Below are 15,257 nucleotides of genomic sequence, written 5' to 3' on the forward strand. Positions count from 1 at the left end.
CAGGTCCAAAAAATCCAACCAGGGCAAGCTGTACATTTCCTCAGCGGGACCACCGGGGCGGTGGCTGGAGTATTCCTGGCGACTTCCATTCTTCTTCTTCCTATGCGACTTTCTTCACCAAAGCTGAAGTTTTTAAGGGAGTCGATTGTGGGGTGATCTGCGTTATATAGGGTAGTCCCCTCCGGAGGGGGCGGAGTATGCAAATTCTTCACAAAGGCTCCAGCGCAGCAAGGGATTGGCACTAGCGGATTGGAACTAGCGGAACTAAGGGATTGGCACTAGCGGATTGGAACTAGCGGAACTAAGGGATTAGAACTAGCGGATGGGAACTAGCGGAACTAAGGGATTGGCACTAGCGGATGGGAACTAGCGGAACTAAGGGATTAGAACTAAGCCCAGTTGAACTAGGAACTAAAGGGATTGGAACTAAGCCCCGGAACTAAAGGAGTTAGAACTAGCGGAGCTGTTCGAGGGCGGAGCCCATACAAAGTATAACTACTAATCTAATATAAACTAATACCAAACTATTAATAACTACTTTTATTGATCAAATTAGAAATCAAGTCAAATTGTAATCTATGTTTTACATTGCATTACATTAGATCTAGTGGTTAGGCATCAGAACCATGTTGAGCACAGTGCATAACCCAGACGCCACCATGTTGAGCACTTAACCCAGACACCACCATGTTGAGCACTTATACCAGACGCCACCATGTTGAGCACTTAACCCAGACACCACCATGTTGAGCACTTAACCCAGACGCCACCATGTTGAGCACAGTACTTAACCCAGACGCCACCATGTTGAGCACCTAAACCCAGACGCCACCATGTTGAGCACTTAACCCAGACGCCACCATGTTGAGCACAGCACTTAACCCAGACGCCACCATGTTGAGCACAGCACTTAGATTTTTTTAAATTCTCTCTCTTTGTGTGTGTGTGTGTGTGTGTGTGTGTGTGTGTGTGTGTGTGTGTGTGTGTGTGTGTGTGTGTGTGTGTGTGTATGTATGTGTGTGTGTGTGTGTGTGTGTGTGTGATGTGTTCCCAGTGAGGAGTCTCTTGGCATGATTAAGGAGAGCTGGACGTTTGAGAGTCGCCTGCAGAGTCTGTTGCAGGAGGCCATTCAGGAAACAGAGCAGGACCTGCAGGTAGGTCCACATGTAGAAACAAATAAACATTCTTTGTGAATAATAAACATACAAATTTACAATGAACATCATATTTAATAATTTTCTCCTTCTGTCTGCTGCTGTGTGTGTTTGTGTGTGTGTGTGTGTGTGTGTGTGGATTTGTGTGGTGTGTGTGTGTGTGTGTGTGTGTGTGTGTGTGTGTGTGTGTGTGTGTGTGTGTGAGAGAGAGAGCGAGAGCGAGAAAGAGATAAGAAGAATGTACTGACCCCAACAATCCATGGATCTCTAGTGCCACCTTGTGGAGACAGAGCGCCAGTGCGGCTGCTGCCCCCTGTAGGCCACTGGTGGAAGTGCTGCTCCTGCACCTCACCTCTCCACACTCGGACCCCTTTTACTTTGTTTTCATTTTTAAAATCTGTGTTTGGCCATCTCATCATAAGTGGACAGTGCTAATACAAGTATAAACAAGGACCAAAGTTAAAGTTGACTGATATTCAGCAGACTCTTTTATCCAAAGCGACACACACTTGCAGTGGCGGGTTTGGGAATCAAACCACCCCAGCCGCGAAGGACCAAGACACACTGTGATTCAATCACGCAAACCATTTGCCCAGGTGATCTGAGACACATTTGATTATGTACATTTTGTTGTATGAACACATTCTGATGCATCCCCAAAATGGAACTTGTTATGGATGTGAGGTAGGCAACTCCATAAATCTGAACAGAAGTGGTCATTAACATGTCCGGATGTACACCTTGGAAAATGCCCTTTAAAGGGAAAAAGGACTTCCTGGATCACTGTAAAAGTGGTGATGTTTCAGCACATCTGTCCATAGAACAGGACTCTGTGTACAAACTCATTTTAGGAAATGATTTAAATGCACAGCCAGAGGACCATAAAAAGCAATTCAATGTTATTTTACTCCTGTAAGTGGCTTTGGATAAACCCGTCCGCCTAATGAATACATATCAATGTAAATGCAAGATAAATCTGACAAAAAGAGTAATGCATTTGAATCTGGACCACTATGCTATAATGATGTGTTTTATGTTTTCTTTAAATGTATGTGTCTCTGTGAGGCTTAAATAGTTTATGTATTTTAAAATACTGCATATAAAGGTTAATAGGGGTTTTAAATTTAAGAAAAAGTTTTTATATGTATTTTGGCTGTACCATTTTCCCTTTTTATTTCTTCCTCTTTGGATATATTATTGGAAAACAACTCAGGTGTCTGTGGGCTGTTAAACGATTGTGATGTGTCTGTTATATAAAATAATTATGAGTAATGTGATTCTACACATCTAAAGGGCTCCTGCTCACCCACACAGAGAAAGGACTGCTTGTGTAATAAATGTGTTATGAGATAAATTATGACTTCATTACATGTTTTTCATGTGGAGTGTCATTGAATTGAACCATTAACTTGGTTTCTCTGCCAGGCTTGATCACCTGACCATGATGCCATCTCAGGCTAACACCATGTCCAGCTGCATGTGATGTGAGCGTTAGCAACAAAATCAGTTTCAACAGTTACATGCGCCAGATGTTTCATAACGTTTCATAACTAAACCACACCCGATATGGACTGGACAAACCCTGAAATTTGTTTTAACTATTCGCCAGTGACCATACATTTTAGAGATTGTCATAATAGGGCCCTAGGTTGCTGCTGAAAGTAGTGTTGGTGGGTGGCCAGTAGGTGGCACTCTACCCTCTGGCCAAAAAGATAGATCTCAACGCCTCAGTGCAGTGACGGGGACACTACTGTAGGAGATGCCGTCCTTTGGATGAGACGTTAAACCAAGGTCCTTACTCACTGTGGTCATTAAAAATCCCATTGCACTTATCGCAAAGAGTAGGGGGTTCCCCGTGTCCTGGCTTAATTCCCAACCTGGCTCATTCAATCTGGCCCCCTAATCCCCCAGTATAAATAGCTCATTCTCTCTCCACCTCAAGCTGGTGTGTGGTGAGCGCTCTGATCCATAATGGCTGCCGTGCAACACATTGGTGGTGGTTAGTGAGGTTCCTCCTTCCATGTGAAGAGCTTTGAGTGTTGAGAAAAGCACTATAAAAATGTAATGTTGCTATCACCTTCATTGGACACATGAAGCCACTCAGACTGAGTCTTTGCTCTCCCACAGAAAACAGATGAGTTCAACATTCTGATCTGGGTTCAGAGTCAGACAGATTGTTCTAGAGTGTTCTGTCTGACAACATTCTATAGAGACGGCACATTACCAAGGCTGCATCCTCTGATGTTTTCTTTCTCATAGACTTTAGATTTAGACAGACTGCAAAATTGATTGTTTTCAAGAGGGTTTTATTGTTTCTCATCTTTTGAAATGTCTTGTTATTATTTCCACATGTCCTATGATAAGCACATTCAGTAGTAACTTCTAAAGAAGTGATCATGTGTGCTTTTTTCATTTATTTATTTTGTTATTTATCATGCAAATTTAACAAAAAGCATCAAAAAACGCAAGACTACGTAGCACGAGGCAATTGTTGTTAATTATTTTGTGAATACTTAGTTGAATACAGACTCAAAAAGATTTCCTTCTAGTCAGGATCAGAGGGGGTGAAACACTGGGCTCATCAACACATTTCCCTCCCAATTGATTACTGTATGTGTGGTGAGCTGATGTGTGTCCAGCAGAGGTCCAGAGGTGAGGGAGTGGTTTTGGTCTTTTGTTTTCCCCAAGAACAGAGAATCTCAGGTAGCTGAGAGGCAGCTGCCAGATCCTTACATGTGAGTGGAGGCTTATATGTGTGCTGATGAAATGTAATGTGTTTATGGGTGTTTGTGTGGATGTGATAACAGCATCTATCTATATGTGTCTGGGGTCTTTACATTCCTGTCCTGCTGTATATGGTGTGAATCACAACAGCTTCACTGATCTAGTACATACTATATAAAACCCAGGGTAGAGTGTGGGGGATTGGGCCTACATGGTCTGGGATCACAACAGCTTCACTGATGATCCAGTATGGTAACATCTAAACCCAGGGTAGAGTGTGTGAGTGAATGTGGCCTGGACTCTGTGCAGGAGGGTCATTGTGTCAGAGATGCTGTAGAAGGCCAGAGTTCCTGCCCTGTGATCCACATACACTCCTATTCTGGAGCTGGCCACTAGAGGGAGTTTAGTCTGTTTATTATTGTGGTAGAAATAGGAGCTGGAGCTGATGAGGAGCAGACTCCAGGACTGATCATTATGTCCAAACCTACACTCATTACCCCGTCCTTCCCTGCTGATGCTTTTATATGAGACTGCTATACAAACCCCCCCCCACTCCTCTCCACCTCCCAGTAGCAGCGTCCAGACACACCCTCTCTACACAGCACCTGATACCACTCATCAAATCTCTCTGGATGATCAGGATATGACTGGAGCTCAGCTCTCCTCTCCACCCTCCTGTTCCCCTCAGACAGATGGAGGAGTCTGTGTGCTGTGTTTGGATCCAGTGTGAAGTGACAGGAGTCTGATGGAGGAGAAGAAGAGAAGACTTGTATTTGTGTATTACAGTGTGTGTGTGTGTGTGTGTGTGTGTGTGTGTGTGTGTGTGAAGACTTGTGTTTGTGTGTTATTCTGTGTGTGTGTTTGTATGAATGTGTGTGTGTGTATGTGTACATGTGTGTGTGTTGTGTTTCACTGGGTGTCTTTTCCAAACTTAAAAGTGTGTGTGTCTGTGAGAGAGAGAGTGTGTGCATGTCTGTGATTCTGTACATTTTTGTATGAATGGCTGTGTGTGTACATATTTGAGTGTGTTTCACTGGGGTTTTTTCCAAAAAAGATTAAAAAGAAAGTATGTGTGTGTACTTCAGTGTGTATGTATGTGTGTGTTTGTTTTGTTTTATATGATTTGTGTGTATGGTGTAGATTAGATTTATTTTTTCAAAAGTGTGAGATTTTGTGTGTGTGTGTGTTATTTATATTTAAGATTTCTAGTGTCTCTATTCAAACTTCGGTTGTGTGTAAGTGTACATGTAAGTGTTCACTGACTGCCTCTTTTCAAAAAGATTAAAAGTGTATGTGGTTATGTTTGTGAGTCTGTGTGTGTGTGTGTGTGTGTGTGTGTGTGTGTGTGTTTGCATGCGTGTGTTTGCGAACTTGTATCCGTGTGTTTGTGATTCCACAAATACTTGAATCAATGACTGTGTGTGTACATGTTTGTCTCAGTGTATGTAGACCAGACCAACTTACACTTTAAGAACTCCTGTCTGGTTTCCGGGTCAGTAAAAACAGCCTGGACACTGAGAAAAAAGAAATGCATTATAACTAACCAAACTTGACCCAAAGTGAAGATGGAGATGCACTCATTCAAGCAGCACTGATCTTCATCAGGATGGGAAGAGCAGGTTCAGAACACATTCAGATGTGGGGGCTGGTGGTCTAGTGGTTCGGGATCTGGGCTTCCAAATGGAACAGTTAAAGGTTGTGAGTTTGATCCCAGGGGCTGCCACTGTGCCTCTGAGCAGGGCACCTAACCCCAAGTTGCTTCAGTAGTTACTGTAGTTAGTTCACTGTGAGTCTCTCAGGATAAGCATGTCAGCTAAATGATGATTCATTTTAATGTAATGTAACCATTTGAATCAATTCCTTAACCCAATAAACTGCAGAGCAAATGGGTCGGTTAAGTTGGTATATTATACACTAAATGACAAAAACATCTGGGTATAAATAACACAAGTAAGGATTTGTAAGTCACTTTGTCTAATTTATGAATCATCACACTGTTAGCTAAAATGACCAACATGACGGCATGAATATCTCTATACACAATAGGAGGTGTAATTATTTTGTAGTTTCTCAACAGAAAAGGAGAAATATACCTGTAGCAACATAAATTTCAGAATTGTATAACCAATTTGAACTTTCCTCCTTTTTGAATGAATGTCTGTATAAGTCCTCAGTCCCCAGCTGTTTAAATCTTAAAGGCCTACAACCTCCCATTGACAAGTAAAGATGGATATTCCTTTATTCAAGAGTCCATCCTCTTCATGAGGAGGGTAAAGGCATGTTTTTAGAGGACCTCAAAGGAAGCATGTTTAGAGGACCTTCAGTTCTAACTCACCTCAATCAGTTCACTATCACAAGACAACTGCAGAAGTAATGGATGTGATCTGATTTGAAGTGCAGTTTAAGGTTACTGTTTGTTAAAGCTGAATTCTAACTCCATCTCTGATCTCCACCAGCTTTTGCCTTTGTCTGTTGTTATAGATGAATTCAAAGATCTAGTGTATTTGCTTTTTCTCCTAAATCCTTCATAAAAGTCTTACCCTCATGCCTCTTACTGCATGCTTAGCCATACTACTGTATATAAAGGGCCTTCATTTCTTAGAGACCAGCAACATCCCCATGGCTCTAAGTTTTGGCAGATTAGAAAATATTTGAAAGATGAAAAGTGTAAGAGTGAAACTATCATTCCTTTACTAGACCCCAGATGTCTTAGAGGCTGTTAGAATCAGTAATTAAAGACTTACTGTTTGGTGGCAGTCTCTCCCTACTGCTTGTTCTTCTGACTGGGAGTTCAGGATCAGTATCTGGGAATCAACACAGAGACACTCATTCACCCAGGATCTACAGAACAAACCAACACACATTTTGCTTTGCATTGTATTATCTTCATGTGTACTCCACTTTTTTAAAAAAATGTTTCCTTTTAGCATTTGTGATAGGAATGTTAGCTCTGAAAGGAAGTTATATTTCAGCTGTAGAATGGAATGTAACTTAATGACAGACTCACATTCTAAAGACTGGATGATCTGGATATGTGTCACTGTTGAGAGACACAGAAAATACAGTCAAAATGAATCCACAACAATTCAAACATAACAGTGTCTTGTAAAATCAGTGCATGGTTGTGTGTGTCAATTCTAGATGATTGTCCAACCTGCTGCAGATATCTTGGCTACTCCCTGCTTGAAGATGCCATCCAGTTTCTCCTCCAGCTACACCTTAACTGCAGAGACAGATTCCTTCACAGCCTCAAAAGAGACACTTTGGCTGAAGCTCATGCTGGTTGAAACTGTACTGCAAGGAGCAGCAGTGACTGACACAACATTCTGCAGAGAGAACCACAAGGTGAGAGTCAGGGCTGTTTCCCCAAAGGCTGCAGACATAATGGGTTAAATCAGTTACATCTTATTTATAAGCCGAAAAATGCAGTTTTTGCAGTTTTTCGCTTAATAACTACCCACCCTGTTGCACCCGAGACAACAAAATGTTTGTGGTATGCTAGTCTCAAGGGCCCACATCAACCTAGCCCATAACTCATTTGTGATGTTGCACTCCCCACTAAAAATGAAAATGCAAAAACATGGCTCTTTAATCACCACCATCTTCAGCTGAGATGCTTCAAATGAACTGAACTGCTCCAAATGTGATGTGTATGATCACCCTGACAGCCTCAGGGGGCGTGCCAAGTTTTGTGAAATTCCACCCTTGGAGGGCCCATACAAGAGATGCATTTGTATGCGTACATTTAGTGACTGTACAGCATGTAGATGGTGGTGTTGAGTGAAGGGTTGCCCGTAGGAGATGTTAACAATTTGAGATGTTGACGTTGAAATGTACCATACACACACACACACACACACCATTAGACATACACACAGACATACAGGGACTGCAGGATTGAGTGTCATATTTTGTACCATTATGTGGTACATCTAATTATTATGTAATTTCAGATTCAGTTAATGTATTTCCTTTAATTGAAATTAATGATGTCACCTTGAGGAAATGGATGTGATCCTCTGTGTGTGAAAGCTGCTCCAGTTCAGCATCTCTCCCCTTCAGCTCAGCAATCTCCTGCTCCAGTTGCTTCAGGAGTCCTTCAGCCCGACTCACCTCAGCCTTCTCCTGAGCTCTGATCAGCTATGTCACCTCAGAGCGCCTTCTCTCAATGGAGCGGATCATCTCAGTGAAGATCCTCTTCCTGTCCTCCACTGCTGTCTGTGCAGAGCTCTGTTAGGAGACACACAAAAAGGAGGGCAGGAGACACACAGAGGGAGGTGAAGCTGAAAGTGTTTCATGGTGTCAGGGGTTCTTTGTGTGCTGTAGAGATAACAGCAGTGGCACACTTACTGACTGGGCACAGTCTGGCACGAGGGTGGAATTACAATGTATTACTGCTAATAGACTCTTCTCACTCCCCACGATTCAGCATTAATATTACATTATTGTAGGCTACTAACGGTAACTTTACTTGACGGGTGTGTTCATAACACATTCATAGCAGCTCTCATAAACTGCACATAAAGCATTCATGACTGTTTCATGAGACAGGACTCAACATTCATACCAAACCTGAATGTGGAAGACAGAACGACGACAACTTGTCAAAATAAAAGTCCAACAATCGCAAAGCAGTATTGCCGTTCTTGTCACTAACCTCTTACCTGATCACGTCACATTTGAGTCAATGGGCTAAATATTTCATAAATATCTTATGAAGTCTACATCAAATGTAACTTTACTATACAAGTTGTGAAGTATTTGTAATCACTGAGTTTAACACTGGGAGGTAAACTAGCTGATCCGTATTTTTGTAACCTGGAACGGTTGGACTAGCCTGGTAGTTACTATCCTACGTACTTCCGCCCTAAATTTGATTTAGGTCTCGCACAAGTCTGGCCCAACCCACATTATACGGCTCGCTTGTAGCCGAGCCATTCAGCGAACAGTTGAGTGATGATGCGGAACTTGCCTGCCGAGTTGCTTGTAGTCCAGCGAAGCTTGTAGTTCAACAGCATAGCAACAATGGCGACGGAGGAAAAGACGCTACATGCATCAGTACTTATCATGTTTTCAAATACACGTTTGCTGCTCGTTATTCTCCCCCCTACTCTCAAATTACCTTTACAAAATCAATGCGGCAATGTTTAAGGAATGGAATGTTAGCTACTAGCTAGCCTACCGAGCAGGGTTTAAGGCGAGGCGGTGTGTCTTGACGTGAGCTAGCCGGTTACCGAGCAGGGCTCAAGGCAAGGCTGCTGTGATTGTGCTTGACTGGGACTGGTTACCGAGTTGGGCTCAAGGTAAACCGCTCCGTGTTTGTGTTTGACAGACTGAGGCTAGCCTGTGGCCGAGCTGGGCTCAAGGCAAGGCTACCGTGCTTGTGGACAGTAACGTTAGCCAGTCCCCGAGCGTGGCTCAAGGTGAGGCTGCGTTGTTTTATGCCGAACAACTGTTAGTTTAACCGAGCAAGCTCCAGGTTAAATAACACGTAGGTCGTCAGAAGCCTACAATCCAACTTATCCGAGAGTGTAGTCTGAGCCCGTGGAGGACGAAGTAAGCTCCGTAACCCCAACAAAGTCACCGGGCTGCGTAGAACAACAATCGTCTCATAAGTGGTGAGAAGAGATAAGAGGAAAACTGGCGTGTGACAAGAGCTGATATAATCTCGGTGATGTGACGCTTTTGGTATACAACTCTCGGTCTGTGGCTGGCGCAACAGATGTATATCCACTACGAAAGAGACTGCCCTGGCGGTCAGGTAGCCTACAAACTAGCCAGCAGTCTGTTTACTACTGAGAGCGGAAGTGTGAAGCGTAAGAGCCTGAACTGGAAGCGGAAGTGGTAAGCGCAAGAGCCTGAACTCCAGCACAGCATACGTCATTACCAAATGTTGCTGATTGGTTAAGGGAACTCCAATGATTTTAAACCTCAAAATAAGCATCCGCCCATTACGGAGACAGATTCTTATTACATTGTGCCAGACTGTATGACGAAGAGAAACGTAGTCACAGGCGGTAAGGTCCAGGCTACGGTTGGACATTCCCATTAGCAAAAGATGAGAAATCATCTGCAAAGTTCACATCATAAAACAAATACATTTTTATGGAACAAAAATTATTTGCTTGACCATGTTCTGTCTTTTTGGCACTAGAGAAGCCCATTAACTCAGATGTGATGTGATCAGGTAAGAGGTTTGGAACAAAAACGGCAATGCTGCTTTGCGATTGTTGGACTCTTATTTTGACAAGTTGTCGTCGTTCTGTCTTCCACATTCATGAAAGGTTTGGTATGAATGTTGAGTCCTGTCTCATGAAACAGTCATGAATGCTTTATGTGCAGTTTATGACAGCTGCTATGAATGTGTTATAAACTCACCCTTCAAGTAAAGTGTTACCGTAGCCTACCAACTAATAGAACACTACTACTATACTAATAGTTTTTTTTGATGTGTGCCAATTATTCATCATGAATTCATCATGACTATCATTAAGCAAAGGGATAAAAAGGGAGTTTGTTGCGACAAAATAACTTTATACCTGTGATCTAGTAATAGCACATCAACACTGCTGCTATAACAATGATAAATTATATTAGAGAGCTGAAACCTTAATCAATCAGCAGTTGTCTTTTCTCTGGTCAGTACTCACCTTGAGAGTCTCCACAGCCTTCCTCAGCTCCTGCAGCTCCTTCTCTCTCTCCTGGATTCTCTGCTGGAATCTCCTCTGGGTCTGCCCCAACTGCTTCTGTGGATAAAAAGGCAGACATATTTAAGGCAAGTTAATTTATATCACATATCTAATAATACACATGGCTACTTCAATGTGCTTTGCATGAACAAAAGCAAATAATAGTAAATAAAAAAGCCCTGAAAGGGCAATATAAAAAGAAAACGTAGTTTAAAAGTAAAGTATATAAAATGCAATGAAAAAAAAGCACATAATATAGAATCATTACAAGTCAAACATATACCATGCATCTGATTAACAGGAAGTCCATTTGAACAGTTACTGTAACAGAAAGCATCTGAGAACAGTGCTACACTTTCTATTCATTTGTTTTCAGCAGGAGCTCTGACATGCATTAAACACAAGTTAAGCTGGATCAGAGCCTGAAAAACATTGGACCTGAAAAAACATTGTACAGTATCATATTCAGCAGAGACTGCCATGTCAATGTTTGACAGAATTATGACCGTTGCTAGCGAAGCTAGCAAAGCGCTCATATAGGGAATGTCAAAGTTTTTTTTTTTCCCCGTCATCTACTTCCTGAATTTTTGGTCAACGATACCCGGGACACCGAACCACCGGGGCACATGAAATGTGGTGGGTATGTAGCCCCATTAGACTTTTACGGAAAAAAATAGTTTGGTCCCCGGGGCCTCCTCCCAGCTGGCCCCCGAAACCCAAAAAATGCAGTTTTTCCTAAATAACTACCTGAACCGTGGCACCGAGTATGAAGAAATGTTTATGGTATGTTGGTCTCAAGGGCCCACATCAACCTAGCCCATAATCACTCATTTGTGATTTGCACCCCCCCGGAAAAAATGAAAATGCAATATCATTCTGCTTTAATCGCCCCTCTCTTCAGTTAAGATGTTCAGAACTGCACCAAATTGTATGTGTATGATTAACCTGACATTCTCTGGGGTATGCCAAGTTTCGTAGAATTTCATCCATGGGGGGTCTAAAAAAAATTAAGTTATGTGTACATTTAGTGACTGTACATGGTGGTACACACATATACACACGCACACACGCACACACAGGCACGCACATACCATCGGTATCGGCAATTAGAGCGGCCGATACATAATTACAAATTCAGTAGGATTAAAGGAAAACCAAATATTCATCATAATTTTGCTGCATTTCCAGAATTGGCGTTATGTAGTCGTTTGTCCACCAGATGGCGCATCGTTGCAGTGAGACGTAATTTTGTTGGAAGTTAATCTAGTGGGTTGGAAAGACAATACGCTTCCTACAAGGACAAGACTGTAGTTTACCGCAGAGAACGTCTAATAAGGGTAGGATGATTTCTGCATGACATGTAATTCCCATTTCTTCTTGAAGTCAAAATAAATCTGAGAATGTTTATCGGACATGCTTGGTTTTTACTGCAGGTAGGCTACGTTAATCTTGTAGGTTATAGCCTAGGAGGTAGGTAAAATAATGTTACCGTTGGCATTGGTTGAGTGATGGAGGCCAATTTGATTAGCTGCTATGTATTTGTAGAAAACCATAAATGCAAATTGATAACAGCCCTAATTCTATCTTTCGACTGTCATCCCATTCTCTTATGACCATAACCTAGGCTACTAGCAGTAGCTAAGTGAGTTAGCCACAACATGTTCACTAATGTGATGGTTTTCTAATGGAAAATATAGGCTACCTGAAAGATAACCTGTCTATGATGCATCCTAAACACCGGGCTGGGACATTTCTGAAAAAGTCTCAAAAAGCATCTGAGTCAACGTTCATTCCCAAATACCCACTAGGCTACTTCAATCCTCTATTTTCAAAGGTGATTCAAGTAAGGAAGAGCATGGCTCAAAGTAAAGTAACTAGGACTGAAACATAAATTCGTCAAAGTGAATAATTCGTGTCATCTCGCCGCAATGTAGATTTATTAACGCACCCGTGATGATCTACATCTCCATTTAAACCAAATGTTTTAGAGCGCACATTGAGAGATGTATCCAGGGCAGGGCTGTACCTACACATTATAACACTTTCATCATTATGGCTGCTTTAGCCACAGTGGGTCTCATTTAGAAGTGTCCACTTCATTTGCGCTTTCCGTGATTCACGCAGCTGCAAAGCTGTAAAACTGCATTTTGTTTTAGACTACTGGTATTTAATTTTTGCATTGACAATTAAGTTGAATATCATATGAACTAGATGACTAAACTCTTGCATATGTAGAAGAAGAAACATTCACAAAAATCCATGACATGACCTCTCTTCTTGATAGCTGTTAAAAACTGCATGGATCTGACAGGGATTGTTTTGTTTAATAATAAATAAATACATTATGCTGCTACCTTCTGCTTTTCCCAAATACAATGTAGCCTACAGGTGTACCTTTCATCAGTCCAGTTGCAATGGATGAACTGCCCTACTTGTGATTGTTTAGAGATTTTAAAGGTTTTATAACAATGCTACAAATTTTTTGGCAAGTGCTACAAATCTATTCACCTTTGCAGCGCCAGTAGGCTACTTTCTGTGCGGCCCGCAAACACACATGCCAAACAAGCATACACAAAAGTTTCAAGAGTGGGGGATGGAGTAGAGATAAATTGATTAATGTGATTTATTTTCGCGGAATGGATGTACAGGACTGAGCGGCGGTCATATTTTGTACTGCTATGCGGTACATCTAGTTATTCAAACACATTAGCCTATATGAGTATCAGATCTTTCAGATAAAATTAAGTCTCAAGTGTAGCTCCAGTACTCACCTGTTTGTTTTTCCATTCTCCAGCGGCTGTGACTGTGTCATGGCCTTTATGTTCGTCCATCATGCACAGATAGCAGATACAACTCTGATCAGTCCGACAAAATATTTCCAACACCTTCTTATGACAGGGGCAGATCCTCTCCTGTAGCTGGCCTGTGGCATCAATCACTGAGTGTTTTCTTTCTGGATTAAGTTCATTGTGAACTTTGAAATGAGTTTCACAGTAAGACAACAGACAATCCAGACAGGACTTCACTGCTTTGCGTTTTCTACCGGTGCAGACTCCACACTCCACATCTCCAGCAAAACACTGAGGAGGAGCTGCAGCGTGAATTCCAGTCTTCCTAAAGTCCTCCACTATTTCAGCAATCAGAGTGTTTTTACTGAGAGCAGGTCTTGGTCTAAATGTCTGTCTGCACTGGGGGCAGCTGTAGATGCCTTTACCATCCTCCTGATCCCAGCAGTCTTTAATGCAGCCCAAACAATATGTGTGTCCACGTGGAATGGAGACTGAATCCTTCAGTAGATCCAGACAAACTGGACAAGTGAAAGACTCCTGTTTTTTGCCTGAGGCGTGCGCCATGTCTTGTCCTGACCACACACAGCAAGAGAGCAGACAGCAGTGCGAAATGTCACTTTTGGTTTCCTGTATTATCATCAGAAGGAGTGGCTGCCACATGGATAAGGAGCAGTGACAGCAACTTTATCTAAAGGGGTGGGATTATATTAGCATTAAAGTGGCTGGAACACACTGTGATCATACTGCTGTTATGAGATGGATCCAAACTAGTCTTTCAAAATGCCTGAGATGGCTGGGTGTGTCCATGGGCTTGAAGCATGTCATCAAACTAGTCTTTCCAGGTTCATCTGCTTACAGATTGATTTTGTATTTCACGGTTTCCATTTCCTCCTCAGACTCTAAGAATCAGTCCAAATGGTCCACTGAGCAAACACAACCCCCACATGAACATGAACATGGACATCAGTGGCCCAAAAGCCTTGTAGTGGTTATATTTTCTGTTCTTTACATGTACTTATTTTCATATTTTAAAAAACAAAAACATGGCTTAAGCTAATTTGAAACCTGCCGGACCAGACATGACGAGATGACATCATCACCAACATAAATCTGCATAATTATGTCCCGCCGCACAGCGAAGCGGCGTCAGAAAGGTTTAGTCAGATATTCTTTTTTTTCTTTTTCGCATGGACAATTTTCCGTCAAGGATTCCCGGGACACTGAAAGACTGGGGTACACGAAACTTGGTGGGCATGTAGCCCCACAAGGATAGCATGGAACCATTGTTTTTCGTTTTGATCTGTAGCCCCCCTGCTGGACTGGACCCCCCGAAAGGAGGGTAGGGCGGACACAGTTTTCTGTGAATATCTTGAGAACCGTAGGGCCTAGGAGGACCACCATTTATTGTATGTTGGTCGGAAGGGGCCATGTCAACCCATCCCATTACCACTCGTTTCATGTATAGCGCTACCTAGTTAACATTTAAAAAGCAAACAATTAGGTTGTAATCACAATATCTCTGGCTGACATGGTCAAAACTGCACGAAATGTGTAGGTGTAGGATCATTATGACTCCCTCTGAATGAATGCCAAGTTTCGTGGACTTTCGTTCATGGGGGGCCATACAATACATTAATTTATGTGTACATTTAGTGACCGTACACCAACAGAGTTTTCTGTGAATATCTTAAGACACACACACATGCACACATACACATACACATGAAAACACACACACACAAAAGACACGTAAACACACACACACTACACATGCACACACACATACATGCACACACACGACACGCACACAAACACACATACACACACACACCATCACACACATGCACCCACACATACAAACACACCTACATACACAAACACACGCACACACACACACACAC

General features: G+C 42.2%; 1 pseudogene; it reads right to left on the reverse strand.

Annotated features, from left to right (window-relative positions):
* Nucleotides 1–3,443: 3,443 nt before the first annotated feature.
* LOC125294634 lies at nucleotides 3,444–13,920 on the reverse strand (annotated as a pseudogene).
* Nucleotides 13,921–15,257: the final 1,337 nt, after the last annotated feature.

This window comes from Alosa alosa, chromosome 5 (genome assembly GCF_017589495.1).
Source record: "Alosa alosa isolate M-15738 ecotype Scorff River chromosome 5, AALO_Geno_1.1, whole genome shotgun sequence".
In the NCBI taxonomy this organism is placed as follows: domain Eukaryota; kingdom Metazoa; phylum Chordata; class Actinopteri; order Clupeiformes; family Clupeidae; genus Alosa; species Alosa alosa.